This window comes from Nicotiana sylvestris, chromosome 6, assembly GCF_000393655.2.
Source record: "Nicotiana sylvestris chromosome 6, ASM39365v2, whole genome shotgun sequence".
NCBI classification, from domain to species: domain Eukaryota; kingdom Viridiplantae; phylum Streptophyta; class Magnoliopsida; order Solanales; family Solanaceae; genus Nicotiana; species Nicotiana sylvestris.
In genome coordinates this window covers 39,027,116-39,041,899 of record NC_091062.1, presented here as the reverse complement: position 1 = coordinate 39,041,899, position 14,784 = coordinate 39,027,116, and positions in this window count along the sequence as shown.

Sequence of the window (14,784 nt, the reverse complement as noted above, 5' to 3'; positions counted from 1 at the left end):
GGATTCATATGGTAGGGGCCATACTCCTAGGCCTTTTCAGTCAACACTTTATGTTTCTCACGGTGCTTCAGGTGGTCGTGGCCCTCAGATGCAGTATTCTGATCAGCAGTCCTACAGTGCACCACCAGCTCCCATCAGTGCACCGCTGCCTCAAAGTTTTCGGGATGGTCATTCAGGTCGTCAGGGTCAGTAGTCAAGGGCTTGTTACACTTATGGTGATATGGGTCACATTGCTAGGTTTTGCCCTCGAGCACCGAGTAGCTCTCAACATCAGGGTTCCTGTGCCATAGTTCAGCCACCAGGTGTTCCACAGCCCGCCCAACAATCTAGAGGTGGGGGTAGAGGTGCTAGAGGTGGAGGTAGAGGTATTAGAGGTGAAGCTCAGGCCGCTAGAGGTAGAGGCCAGCCAGCAGTAGGCCATCCCAGAGATGTAATTCAGGGTGGTGGGGCCCAGCCCCAATATTATGCTCTTCCAGCCAGGCCCGAGGTTGAGGCTTTCGATGCAGTTATCACATGTACGGTTCTGGTTTGTGATAGAGATGCTTCAGTGTTATTTGATCCTGGGTCTACATACTCGTATATGTCGTCTTATTTTGCATCGTATCTGGTCATGCCTAGTGATTCTTTGAGAGCTCCTGTTTATGTGTCTACACCGGTGGGTGATTCTATTGTGGTAGATCGAGTCCATCGTTCATGTGTAGTTGTGATTGGAGGTCTTGAGACTCATGTAGATTTGCTTCTTCTAGATATAGTTGATTTCGATGTCATATTAGTGATGGACTGGTTATCACCTTACCACGTTATCTTGGACTGTCATGCCAAGATTGTGACCTTAGCCTTACCGGGTTTACCTCGTTTAGAGTGGAGTGGGACTCCTGGTCATTCTACCCGTAGTGTTATCTCTTATGTGAAGGCTCGACGTATGGTCGAGAAGGGGTGTTTGGCATATTTGACATATGTTCATAATTCTAGTGCCGAGGTTCCTTCTATTGAATCTATGCCCGTTGTTTGTGAGTTTCCTGAGGTATTCCCTTCAGACCTGCCGGGTATGCCACCCGACAGGGATATTGACTTTTGCATTGATTTGGCTCCGGGCACTCAGCCCATTTCTATCCCGCCGTATCGTATGGCCCCGCCTGAGTTAAAAGAGTTGAAGGAGCAGTTGCAAGACTTGCTTGAGAAGGGTTTCATTAGGCCGAGTGTTTCGCCTTGGGGTGCGCCGATGTTGTTTGTTAAGAAGAAGGACGAATCGATGAGAATGTGTATTGATTTCTGGATACCATCAGTTGAGGATTAGGGCATCCGATGTCATTAGGGTTGACAAATTGTAAACGAAATTCTATATTCTGGGGCCTTAAAAACCTCTTTTAGCTTTACCTCGATTTGCGTGCACAGTCCGAGCGCGTAGCCGAAAAGCCTAGATGTGAAAATCTGTGAAAATGATAAATTTTAACTATAAAATGAGCTAATTTGACTTCGGTCAATATTTTAAGTAAACGGACCCGGACCCATGATTTGATGGTCCCAAAGGGTCCGTAGGAAAATATGGGACTTGGGCGTATGCCCAGAATCGAATTTCGAGGTCCCAAGCCCGAGAAATGAATTTTCAAAGAATTGTTTTTTCTGAAATTGTTTAAAGAAATTTAAAATAAAATTTGATTAGAACATGATGGTATCGGGCCCCTATTTTGGTTCTGGCGCCCGTTACAGGTCTTATATATGATTTAAGACATTTCTGTAAAATTTGGTGAAAAACGGATGTCATTTGACGTGATTCGGACCTAAATTGCTAAAGTTGATGTTTTAAGAAGTTTGAGAAAATTCTATGATATTGAGGATTAATTCGTTGTTATTGAGGTTATTTTGGTGATTTTATTACACGAATAAGTCCGTGGGATGTTTATGAGGTTGTGTATATATTTGGTTTGGAGCCCCGAGGGCTTGGGTGAGTTTCGGATAGGCCATGGGGTGCTTTTGAAACTTAGAAAATTGTAGAATTTTTGCTGGTACGATCAGGCCTGCAGATGTGAAGCCTGGCTCGCAAATGCGAGCTCGCAAATGAAAAGGATGGATCTCAAATGCGAAAAACATCCCAGGCCTGCCTTGCTCGCAAATGCGAGTATTCCTTCGTAAATGCGAAAACACCCGTCCAGCCTTGGGTCGCAAATGCGTCCCATTCTTCGCAATTCCCCAATCGCAAATGCGAAGGTCCAGCTTTCCTGAAGGGTTCGCAAATGCGAGCCCTGTTTCACAATTTCCAAGATTTAGCAGAGGTCGGGGCTCGCAATTGCGAACCCCTATTTGCATTTTTCATACCTGCGACCTGCAATATTATACTTAGATGATTTTAAACATATATTTCACATATCTTTTCAAAACACAAACTCCTTTGGGCGATTTTCCAAGAACAACTCTTCTTCCAAATCGATTGTAAGTTTATTTTAACTCATTTCCTTCAATCATTAACATCTTTTAACATGATTTCAACTTAAAATCAAAGATTTTCATGGGGGAAATTGGGAGTTTTGGGTAGAACCTAGGTTTTTCAAAAATTGAGGATTTGGACCTTGATTTGAGGTCCGATTTCAAAACAAATTATATATTTGGGTTCATGGGAGAATGGGTAATCGGGTTTTGGTTCGAACCTCGGGTTTTGACCACGTGGGCCCGAGGGGCTTTTGGGTCATTTTACATAATTTCGCGTATTAGCCTAGAAATTAATTGTAGAATCAGTTACATGAAATGTTATTTACATTATGCAATTGAATTGAATAGATTTGGGCCATTTGGAGTCGAGTACTCGTGGCAAAGATGTGGTGTTAGGTTGATTTTTGAACCGGTTCGAGGTAAGTGGCTTGCCTAACCTTGTGTGGGGGACCTTCCCTGTAGGATTGATATATTTGGTAATTAAAATTCCTTGTACGTGAGGTGACGAGTGCGTACTTGTGCAAATTCTTGGAAATTCGATTTTCTTTAAGTACTTATTATTATGTTCCTTCTCCTGATGTTATTATTTGTACTATTAAGCCCATTGTTAGTTAGAGAATGCATGTCTAAGTGATTTAATTGCTTTAATTGTTCAATCTGTTTACCTGAACTATGTGCAGCGTGCTAGGCTAGAATTATTTGTTGCCTTAACATGAAATTTCTCTTCTCTGAATATTTCCTTGTTGCTGCTGTGTATTTACTTTGGGACTAAGGGTTAGATTCCTGGTAGATCCCCCTACATATTTACTTTGGGACTACGGGTTAGATTCCTGGTAGATCCCCCATACATATTTACTTTGGGATTACGGGTTAGATTCCCGGTAGATCCCCTTGCACAGTTACATTGAACTATGGGAATGCACCCGGTAGATTCCCCCAGTACTGGGTATTTACATTTGGGACTACAGAACGGGATTCCGGTAGATCCCCGCGCACTATGAGTTGGACTACGGGACGGTATCTCGGGACATCCTTCGGATATATATATATATATATGATGGACTACGGTAGTATCCCGGCAGATCCACTGGATATGTAAAGATGGGACTACAAGACGGTGTCCTGGGAAATTCCTGATTGTTACTATCGGTGCTGAGTTGTATTTCTTTTCCATGTTTACCTGGTTCTGTATAGTTGTTGTTGTTCTGTTCACCCTTTGTTATTTTACTGATGTACTCATTTATATTGTTCTGTTCTATACTGTTAACCTTTATATTTTATTTAATCTCAGTAGGGCCCTAACCTTTCTCGTCACTACCCAACCGTGGTTAGGCTTGGCACTTACTAACTACCGCTGTGGTGTACTCATGCCTCTTCTGTGCATGTTTTTCATGTGCAGATCCAGGTACTGCTGATCAGGCCTACTATCGTTGAGGGAGGCGACTGCGTAGAGACTCCGAGGTACATCTGTCGCGTCTGCAGACCAAGGAGTCCCCTTCTATTCCTGCCTTTAGTATTTAGCTCTTCTGTACCTTTCTTTTCTTTATTAGAAATTCCGGAGTTAGAGCTATGTAGTATTTCTCTCTTAGCTTGTGATTCATGGTTTTCGGGTCTTAAATTTATGTTTTGTATTGAAAGTTAAACATGGTGTATGCCGAGCGGCACATTTACACACTGGTATTGCTTGATTTCTGTTTTTAAATTGTTTTATTTCCACAAGTTTGTTATCTTCCGCGAATTTAGGCTTACCTAGTCGTAGAGACTAGGTGTCGTCACAATGGTTCACAGAGGGCGCACCGGGGTCGTGAAAAGTTGGTATCAGAGCTCTAGGTTCATAGGAGTCATGGATCACAAGCCGATTTATTAGAGTCTCGCTGATCGGTACAGAGACGTCTGTACTTATCTACGAGAGGCTATGTAACTGTTAGGAAAATTCCAGTTCATTTGATTTCCTTGTCGTGCGATATTTTGGCATCACCATTCTAAACTTTTGTCTTCTATTCTCTCACAGATGGTGAGGACACGTGCTACCCAAGATGATCAGGCACTCGCGCCTACTACTGCAGCCGTTAGAGGCCGGGGCTGGGGTAGAGGCCGAGGACGCACACGTGGTGCAGCCAGAGCACCTGCGCGAGTTGCCGCTGAGGTACCACCAGCAGATCCAGCCGGAGTCCAGGCACCTGACACACCTACTACTACTACCACGCCAGCACTTCAGGAGACTCTGGCACAGTTTATGAGCATGTACACCACTCTGGCTCAGGCAGGGTTGCTTCCCCTTGCTGCAGCTACATCCCAGGCCGAGGGAGGAGATAGACTCCCGCCGCCCGCACTTTTAAGCAGCGAGTGCATGTCGAGCAGGTCCCTGAGATTATTCCTGTATCTCCTGCAGTGCCAGCTCAACCCGAGGATAGGGAAACTGCTTCCGAGGATGAGCAATTGAGGCTTGAGAGGTTTAAAAAGTACAAGCCTCATGTATTCAGTGGTTTAGAATCGAAGGATGCTCTGGGGTTCCTTGATAAGTGTTACCGCATTCTCCGCACCATGGGTATCTCAGGATCGAGCGGGGTTTCTTTCACCACATTCCAGCTTCGAGGAGCCGCTTATGAGTAGTGGCGCACCTATGAGCTAGACAGTCCAGATGAGGCTGCTTCACTGGCTTGGACTCAGTTTTCAGATCTGTTCCTGAGGAAGTATGTTCCTCAGAGCCTCAGGGACGCATGGCGCGTAGAGTTTGAGCATTTGCGCCAGGGTGCTATGACTATTTTAGAGTATGCTATCCGTTACACCAGTTTGGCTAGGCATGCACCAGCCTTGGTTGCTACTGTTCGTGAGAGAGTTTGCCGATTTATAGAGGGCCTTATTCCCAACATCAGGTCTAGCATGGCTTGTGAGTTGGAGATGGATATTTCTTATCATCAGGTGGTGAGCATCGCTAGGATGATTGAGGGTATGCATGCTAGGGAGAGAGAGGAGAGAGAGGCCAAAAGATCTCGAGAGTCGGCCTATTATTTTGGTGCCCGTACCCCAACTTTAGGTCGTCATGGTAGGGGTTATACGAGTCGCACTGTTCATTCAGCTCTTCCAGCAGCCAGTGGTATTCCAGCCCCTCCTAAACCTCAGGAGCCTTATTATGCACCACCGGTATCTAGCGCACCTCCTACGTGGGGTGCTTTCACAGGTCAGTCCAGCAGACCTATCCCGAGCCAGTCACAGCCACACGTCCTCCCAGAGCTTGTTTTGAGTGTGGTGACACACACCATATGGTGAGCGACTGCCCCAGACTTGGGAGGGGTGCACCTCCACAGACTTCTCAGCCACAGCGTGCTTCGTAGAGTTCTCAGGCTATGGTTACAGCTCCATTTGCTACCCCACTTGCTCAGCTAGCTAGAGGTGGAAGTCGAGGAGGTAGAGGTCGCCCTAGAGGGGGAGGCCAGGCCAAATACTATGCCCTTCCTGCCCGTATCGAGGTTGTTGCCTCCGATTCTGTCATCACAGGTATTATACCGGTTTGCCACAAAGATGCATCGGTTCTATTCGATCCAGGCTCTATTTACTCTTATGTGTCTTCTTATTTTGCTCTGCATTTGGGTGTACCTCGGGATTCTTTGAGTTCCCCTGTTTATGTTTCTACTCCTGTGGGAGATTCTCTCGTGATGGACCACATTTATCGATCGTATTTGGTTGCTCTTAATGGTTTTAAGACCAGAGCCGATTTATTGTTACTCCGTATGGTTGATTTTGATATTATCTTGGGCATGGACTGGTTGTCACCCCATTATGCTATTCTTAATAGTCACACCAAAATCATGACGCTGGCTATGCCAGGTGTACCGCGTGTTGAGTGGAGGGGTACCTTAGATTACACCCCTAGTAGAGTTATTTCTTTTCTTAAAGCTCAGCATATGGTTGAGAAGGGGTGTGACGCGTAATTAGCTTATGTGAGAGATGTCAGTATTGATACCCCTTCTATTGACTCAGTCCCTGTAGTACGGGATTATCCCAATGTGTTTCCGGCTGATCTTCCAAGCATGCCGCCTGATAGAGATATTGATTTTGGCATTGATCTGTTGCTGGGCACTTAGCCCATTTCTATTCCTTCGTATCGTATGGCTCCTCCTGAGTTAAATGAGTTAAAGGATCAGTTATAGGAATTGCTTGATAAGGGTTTTATTCGGCTCAGTGTATTACCTTGGGGTGCTCCTGTCTTGTTTGTGAAGAAAAAGGATGGTTCTATGCGTATGTGTATTGATTATCGCCAGTTGAACAAGGTTACGGTGAAGAACCGTTATCCTTTGCCTTGTATTAATGATCTGTTTGACCAGCTTCAGGGCGTACAGGTGTTTTCTAAGATTGACTTGCACTCAGGTTACCATCAGTTGAAGATTCGGGAGCCAGATATCCCGAAGACCGTTTTCAAGACTTGGTATGGTCATTACGAGTTCCTTGTTATGTCATTTGGTCTGACCAATGCCCCATCAACCTTTATGCAATTGATGCACAGTATGTTCCATCCGTATCTTGACTCGTTCATCATTGTCTTTATTGATGATATTCTGGTGTATTCTCGGAATCGGAATTGGGGAGTTTGGCTTATTTACCAGCATCGGAGAGGCCTATAGCAAAGGATGTTCAGGCCTTAGCCAGCCAGTTTATGAGATTGGATCTTTTGGAGCCTAGTCGGGTTCTAGCTTGCGTGGTTTCTCGGTATTCCTTAATTGATCGTATCAGAGAGCGGCAGTATGATGACCCTAATTTGCTTGTCCTCAAGGACAAGGTTCAACACAGTGATACTAAGGATGTGACTATTGTTGATGATGGGGTATTAAGGATGAAGGGTAGGATTTGTGTACCCAATGTTGAGGGGCTTCGGGAGTTGATTCTGGAGAAAGCACATAGCTTGCGGTATTACATTCATCCGGGTGCCGCGAAGATGTATCAGGATTTGAGGCAGCACTATTGTTGGAGGCGGATGAAGAAAGACATAGTTGGATTCGTAGCTCGATGTCTCAACTATCAGCAGGTGAAGTATGAACACCAGAGACCAGGTAGGTTGCTTCAGCAGATAGAGATTCCGGAGTGGAAGTGGGAGCGAATCACCATAGACTTTGTAGTTGGCTCCCACAGACTTTGAAGAAGTTTGATGCTATTTGGGTGATTGTGGATCAGCTGACCAAGTCCGCTCATTTTATTCCTGTGTGTACTACTTATTCTTCGGAGCGGTTGGCAGAGATTTATATTCGGGAGATTGTCCGTCTGCATGGTATTCTAGTTTCCATCATTTCAGATAGAGGTACCCAGTTTACATCATGGTTCTGGAGAGCCGTTCAGCATGAGTTAGGTACTCAGGTAGAGTTGAGTACATCATTTCACCCTCAGACGGACGGACAGTCCGAGCGCACTATTCAGATTCTTGAGGATATGCTCAGTATGTGTGTGATTGAGTTTGGAGGGTCTTGGGATCAGTTCTTGCCATTGGTGATGTTTGATTACAACAACAACTACCAGTCCAACATTTAGATGGCACCGTATGAGGCCTTATATGGAAGGCGGTGTAGATCCCTGGTGGGTTGGTTCAAGCCGGGCGAGGCCAGATTATTGGGCACAGACTTAGTTCAGGATGCTTTGGAGAAGGTTAAGGTAATTTAGGATAGACTCCGTACAGCCTAGTCCAGACAGAAGAGTTACGCAGACCGGAGGGTTCGTGATGTTTCCTATATGGTTGGAGAGCGGGTTTTGCTTCAGGTTTCGCCTATGAAAGGCGTCATGAGATTCGGGAAGAAAGGAAAGTTGAGTCTGAGATTTATTAGCCCTTTTGAGATATTGAGGCATGTTGGGGAGGTTGCTTATGAGCTTGCCTTACCTTCCAGCTTGGCCGGAGTTCACCCGGTATTCCATGTTTCGATGCTCCGGAGGTATCACGGGGATCCATCCTGTTACAACCTATATCCACATGTGTTAGTTCATGCCATATATTAGTTAACATAAATCTAAGAAGGAATTATCTTTGAGATGATAAGAAGTCAATCCTATTGGTCTTAAGTGATACAAGAGTGTATAATGGTGATTAACCAGTATTAGAAGTTAAACGAATCAAGGATGTTGTAACTCATATTTTCAGGTAATCTAGCGGTTCTTAATACACTCAAGAGGTCATTTATTAAGGTATTTTAATCATATAATATCCGTATCATAAGTCATGAAGTCAAACGAGTTATGAAACAAAAGTCGACAAAAGTTGTCGCAACTTAGGTTCATAATTTTACTTAAACATTGGGTCAAATATTTCTAATCTTTTCTCATAATTTACAAGGAATTACGGGGTGATCTACCAACCAAATTAAAGATATTGGAGTCTAGTTTCCAACGCATTAAACCGTTCATCGATACGATCTCGTAGTAGAGAGATATTCGCGTTTTCGCGAGACTGCGCCAAGCACCTCTCTATGGGGCCCACTAAGTCGGTTTAAGATATTTGGACCTATATAGGATGCCTCCAACCCGTTTTAAGTCATTTCTTTTCACTATTTTCAGACCTTAGAACCCTAGGAACATCCTCTCAAGGTTCTCTCAAGATTCAAGACCCAAAAAAGGGCAAACAACACAAATCAAGTGTCGGGAATTCCGTGGCGCTAGTAAGTCTCTTGTTCTTCTTGTTGTTGCTCATTTTTGTGTCGTTCCAGCTCGTGTGGGAGGTGGTTTTAAAGGGTTTATGTTCTGTAAATACTCCCTCATGTTCTTAATATCAATCCTAGGTGATTTCAAGCCTTCTAAAGTGATTCTAGTGCCGAAAAACACTAATTGATCGCTAGTTTCGTTTTTTTGTTGTTGTGGCAGCATTGGAGGGATATTTCATGGAAATTTAAGGTCAAATTGGAGTTGTTCTTTCTGTATAAAGGTAAGGAACCTCTTACTCTATATGTATTTAAGATTATCCAAGTTGCGGCTAAGCCATTGAAGCTAGAACTTGTGAGATATATATCGAAAGGCTTGGTAGTAATGTTATTGTTTTGTGGACTGTTTTGCGTTGTTGTTGGGCTGCGTATTTTACTACTATCTTGTGGAGTTTTGGAGGAGGAAGGGTGTGGATAAACACCATATATATGTAGGGTTATGGGCTGATAGTTATCCGTAACATTTCCAGGTTGTTTGACACGACTACGGTGGTCGTCGTAAGTATGGAGTGATTAGGCTGTGTGTGGACTATTTTGGGAGGCTCAATATGTTTATTATTGATGTTGTTTGGGCTGTTTGGTGACTGTTTTGAATGGTGTGAGGTCATATATATAGGGGAGGTGCTGTCCGTTTCATCGTAAAATAGGTTGTGGTCGATACATAATAGTTATGACGCTTAAATGATAACGATAGTATCGTTTCTCTTATTGTAGACTAAGGAGTTTTGACAATTGCATAGCTTGAGATTGGGGCAGTATATACAAGGTATGTGAGGCTATCCCTTTCCTTCTTTTGCACGACTCCGATTGTACATAATGTAATGAACGAGCTTCCAAGATACTCTACTCTTAGAAGCTAGCAGTACTTACATTGTTTTCCCTCTTATGGAACGATTGATGTTAATGTTGCTTCTCTTATTCTTATGTTATCAATGTTGTTGGTACTTCCTGATTCTTATAAGGTTCATAGTGAAGAGTTAGTCCTAATAACGTGTACAGAGGATACCGACCTTACGTCACTCCGAAAGGTTTAGAATGTGATTCCATGAGTCGAGCATGCATTATATATATGTATCTATTTTACTCTACCGAGCCACGCTATAGTTGGCCGGGTACGGCACCTATTGTGCAACCACTGATCAGTTGGGTTTTACCGAGCTCCACGTGGCCGGGTACGATTCTACCGAGCCTATTATGGCCGGGTACGATATGATGATGATGATGCCCACAGAGGCGAATGCTTTAAAGGTTTATGTATTTATACATATGTATCATGCATTTCATGTAAGTAGCCCTCAGAGGTACTAAGATGTTACAGGTTGTATATTCTCTATCCTTGCTTACATTACTGATCGTATTTATGGTTCCTTGCCTTACATACTCAGTACTTTATTCGTACTGACGTCCTTTTATTTGTGGACGCTGCATGTCGTGCTGCAGGTCCTGATAGACAGGCAGGTGCAGCTCCCCCACCACAGTAGACTGTCCAGTTCAGCGGTGATTGGCGAGATCCCTTCTCCGGACTTGCCTTGGTCTTGGTATGCAATTTTTGTTATAGACATTATGGGTATGTCGGGGCCCTGTTCCGGCTATGTTGCAACACTTATGTTCTTTTAGAGGCTCATAGATAGGTGTCGGCTCATGTATAGTTTGGTATGCCTTGTCGGCTAGTTTTTGTTGTATAGTCTTTCATAGTAGCGTGGTAGCTCATACCTTATATGTAGTTTCTTGATTGTCTGGTCATCCCCTGCTATGTATGTTCATGCCGTCATATTTTATTGCTGGTTGTCCATGATCTAGGTCTACCATTTATATTGATCTCGTCAGCCCTAAAAGATAATAATGAAGGTTAGATGAAATGTACGTTGGTGCTCGGCAAGTGTGGTCGGGTGCTAGTCATGGCCCTTCAGTTTGGGTCGTGACAAACTTGGTATCAGAGCAAGTCTGTCCTAGGGGTTGTCTATGAGCCGTGTCTAGTAGAGTCTTGATTATGGATGTGTAGCGCGCCACATTTATAATCAGGAGGCTACATGACATCTAGGGTTGTTACCTTCTTCCTGAATCTAGATCGTGCATAGAGTTGAGTCGTAAATGTTCGTCTCTAATATTCACCTTGTTTTTTTCAGTGATGCCTTTGACTAGGAAGCAAACGATTAGTAGATGGCTTGATACAGCAGCGGGAGAGGGTACCAGTCAGGCGCCCCAAGTCAGAGCAGGACAAAGTGAGGCTCAAAGTGAGATGCCCTCTCATACCTCATCTACTCCATCTCCTCCAAAGGATATTAGAAGGCACCCAGCGCCTCCAGTTCCTCCGTCTGGCACTCCAGAAAAGGATATGCGGAGTGCTTTACAGTTATTAACTAGCTTGGTAGCTGCTCAGGCTCAGAGGCAGAATACAGGTGCTGCTGAGAAACCAGTTAGTACAAGAGTTCGTGATTTTATTAATTTAGACCCTCCAGTGTTTACCGGATCAGACCCCAAGGAGGACCCACAGACTTTTATTGACCAAGTTCATCGTACACTTCGGGTTATGCATGTTAGTGATACAGAGGCAGTAGAGTTGGCTTCTTATCGGTTACGGGATTTAGCGGTTCTCTGGTATGATAGTTGGGAGAGATCCAGGGGTCCGAACCCTCCTCCAGCTGTGTGGAAGGAATTTTCTGAGGCCTTTCTTCGTCACTACTTGCCAGTTGAGATACGACGAGCTAGAGCTGATAAGTTCTTGAACCTTAGACAAGGTAATATGAGTGTGCGAGAGTACAGTATGCAGTTTGATTCTTTGGCAAGGTATGCTCCCCATATGGTGGCCGAGATGAGTGATAGGGTGCATATGTTCGTGAATGGGTTGGGACCACATCTGATAAATGAGTGTACGACAGCCTCCTTGGTGGAGGGCATGGATATTTCCCGTATTCAAGCTTATGCCCAGACCCTAGAGGATCGTAAGCGCCAGCAGAGGGCAGTTAGGGAGCAGGATAGAGGCCAGCATAAGAGGGCGAGATTTGCAGGGTATTCTGATGACTTCAGAGGCCGCATCAGGCCACAGTTTTCGAGGAGTTCGGCGCCACCTGTAGCTAGTGCTCCTCCACAGTTTCAGAGGCCTCGATATGATCGATCCTATTCTGGTCCAGGTCAGAGTTCGCGGGCATCTGGCTCGCAACATCACAGGGATACTAGTCAGATGAGACCCCCAACACCACATTGTGATCAGTGCGGCAAGGCCCACTTTGGACTGTGTCGTCGAGGTTCTGATGCATGCTATTCGTGCGGGCAGCCTGGCCATATGATGCGGGATTGTCCTAATAGAGGAGGTGATGGTATGGCTCAGCCGACTGGATCTGTGTCTGGTTTCTTCCTCATCAGTTCGACCTCCAGCACGGGGTTTTCAGTAGTCGACAGGTCGTGGTAGGGGTAGAGGTGCAGTGCCGAGTTCGAGTGGTGCTCAAAATCGAACCTATGCTCTAGTAGGTCGACAGGATCTCGAGTCGTCTCCAGATGTTGTTACAGGTATTATATCTGTGTTTTCTTATGATGTATATGCGTTGATTGATCCGGGATCTACATTATCATATGTTACACCCTTTGTGGCTAATAAGTTTGGCATTGAACCTGAATTGATAAGTAAACCCCTCGCGGTATCTACTCCGATAGGAGATTCTGTGATTGCTAGAAGGGTATATAGAGGTTGCACTGTGATGATTTGTAGTCGTCAAACCTCGGCAAATTTATTTGAGTTAGAAATGGTTGATTTTGATGTGATAATGGGAATGGACTGGTTGGCCTCATGCTATGCAAATGTTGACTGTCGTACGAAGATGGTTAGGTTCCAATTTCCGGGTGAACCCGTCATTGAATGGAAAGGGAACATTGCTACACCGAAAGGTAGGTTTATTTCCTATCTTAAGGCAAGGAAAATGATCTCAAAAGGTTACATTTATCATCTCGTTCGCGTTAGGGATGCGGAGGCGAAACCGCCTACTTTACAATCAATCCCTGTGGTCAACGAATTCCCAGATGTTTTCCCAGATGAACTCCCAGGCCTTCCTCCTGAAAGGGAGATTGAGTTTAGCATTGATGTGTTGCCTGACACTCAACCGATCTCTATTCCTCCATACAGAATGGCCCCGGCAGAGTTGCGAGAGTTGAAGGTGCAGTTGAAGGACTTGCTAGATAAGGGCTTTATTAGGCCTAGCACTTCACCTTGGGGTGCACCAGTCCTATTCGTGCGGAAGAAAGATGGGTCGTTACGGATGTGTATCGACTATCGACAGTTGAATAAGTCTACTATAAAGAACAAGTATCCACTTCCAAGAATTGATGACCTGTTTGACCAACTCCAGGGTGCCAAGTATTTCTCTAAGATTGATTTACGTTCAGGGTATCATCAGGTGAGGGTTAGGGAGAAGGATATTCCAAAGACGGCCTTCCGGACAAGATATGGGCACTTTGAGTTCTTGGTGATGTCGTTCGGGCTAACAAATGCCCCAGCAGCTTTTATGGATCTCATGAATACTATATTCAGGCCCTATCTTGATGTGTTCGTGATTGTATTCATTGATGACATTCTAGTGTATTCTCGTTCGGAGGCGGAACATGCGGGCCACTTGCGGATAGTATTACAGACGCTTCAGGATCGTAAGTTATATGCTAAGCTCTCCAAATGTGAATTCTGGCTGAACTCAGTAGCATTCCTTGGCCATGTGATATCTGATGAGGGTATTAGTGTCGACACTCAGAAGATCGATGCAGTAAAGAATTGGCCGAGACCTACAACACCATCAGAAGTCCGCAGCTTCCTAGGGCTAGCAGGATATTATAGGCGGTTTGTAGAAGGATTTTCCTCTATATCATCACCATTGACTAAGTTAACACAAAAAGCTACCAAATTCCAGTGGTCTGACACTTGTGAACGTAGTTTTCAGGAGTTGAAGAATCGATTGACATCTGCACCAGTGCTCACTCTTCCTGAAGGAACAGAAGGTTATGTGGTATATTGTGATGCCTCAGGTATAGGTTTGGGGTGCGTATTGATGCAGCGTGGGAATGTGATTGCTTATGCATCAAGACAATTGAAGAAGCATGAAAAGAATTATCCAACCCATGATTTGGAATTGGCTGCAGTAATATATGCTTTGAAGATATGGCGGCACTACTTATACGGCGTCCATGTTGACATCTACACAGATCACAAGAGTTTACAATACATCTTCAAGCAGAAAGAGTTGAATTTGAGGCAGCGTAGGTGGCTTGAATTATTGAAAGACTACGACGTCGAGATATTGTATCATCCCGGTAAAGCCAATGTTGTGGCAGACGCTCTCAGCCGTAAATCAATGGGAAGCTTAGTACATATTGAGGCAGGTAGATGGGGGTTGATTAAAGAGCTTCATCAGCTAGCCAATATGAGAATCAGATTGTTAGACTCTGATGACGGAGGTGTTACTGTACAGAATACATCAGAATCATCTTTGGTAGCCGAGGTAAAAGCACGACAATATGAAGATCCTATCTTAGTACGATTAAGAGAAAGCATTCAACAGTGTAAAAGTATGGCTTTTGGGATCGGAAAAGATGGGGCACTGAGATACCAGAGCCGATTGTGTGTGCCTAATGTGGCAGGGTTGCGAGAGAAGATTATGAATGAGATTCATCAATCCCGATATTCCATCCATCCCGGCTCGAC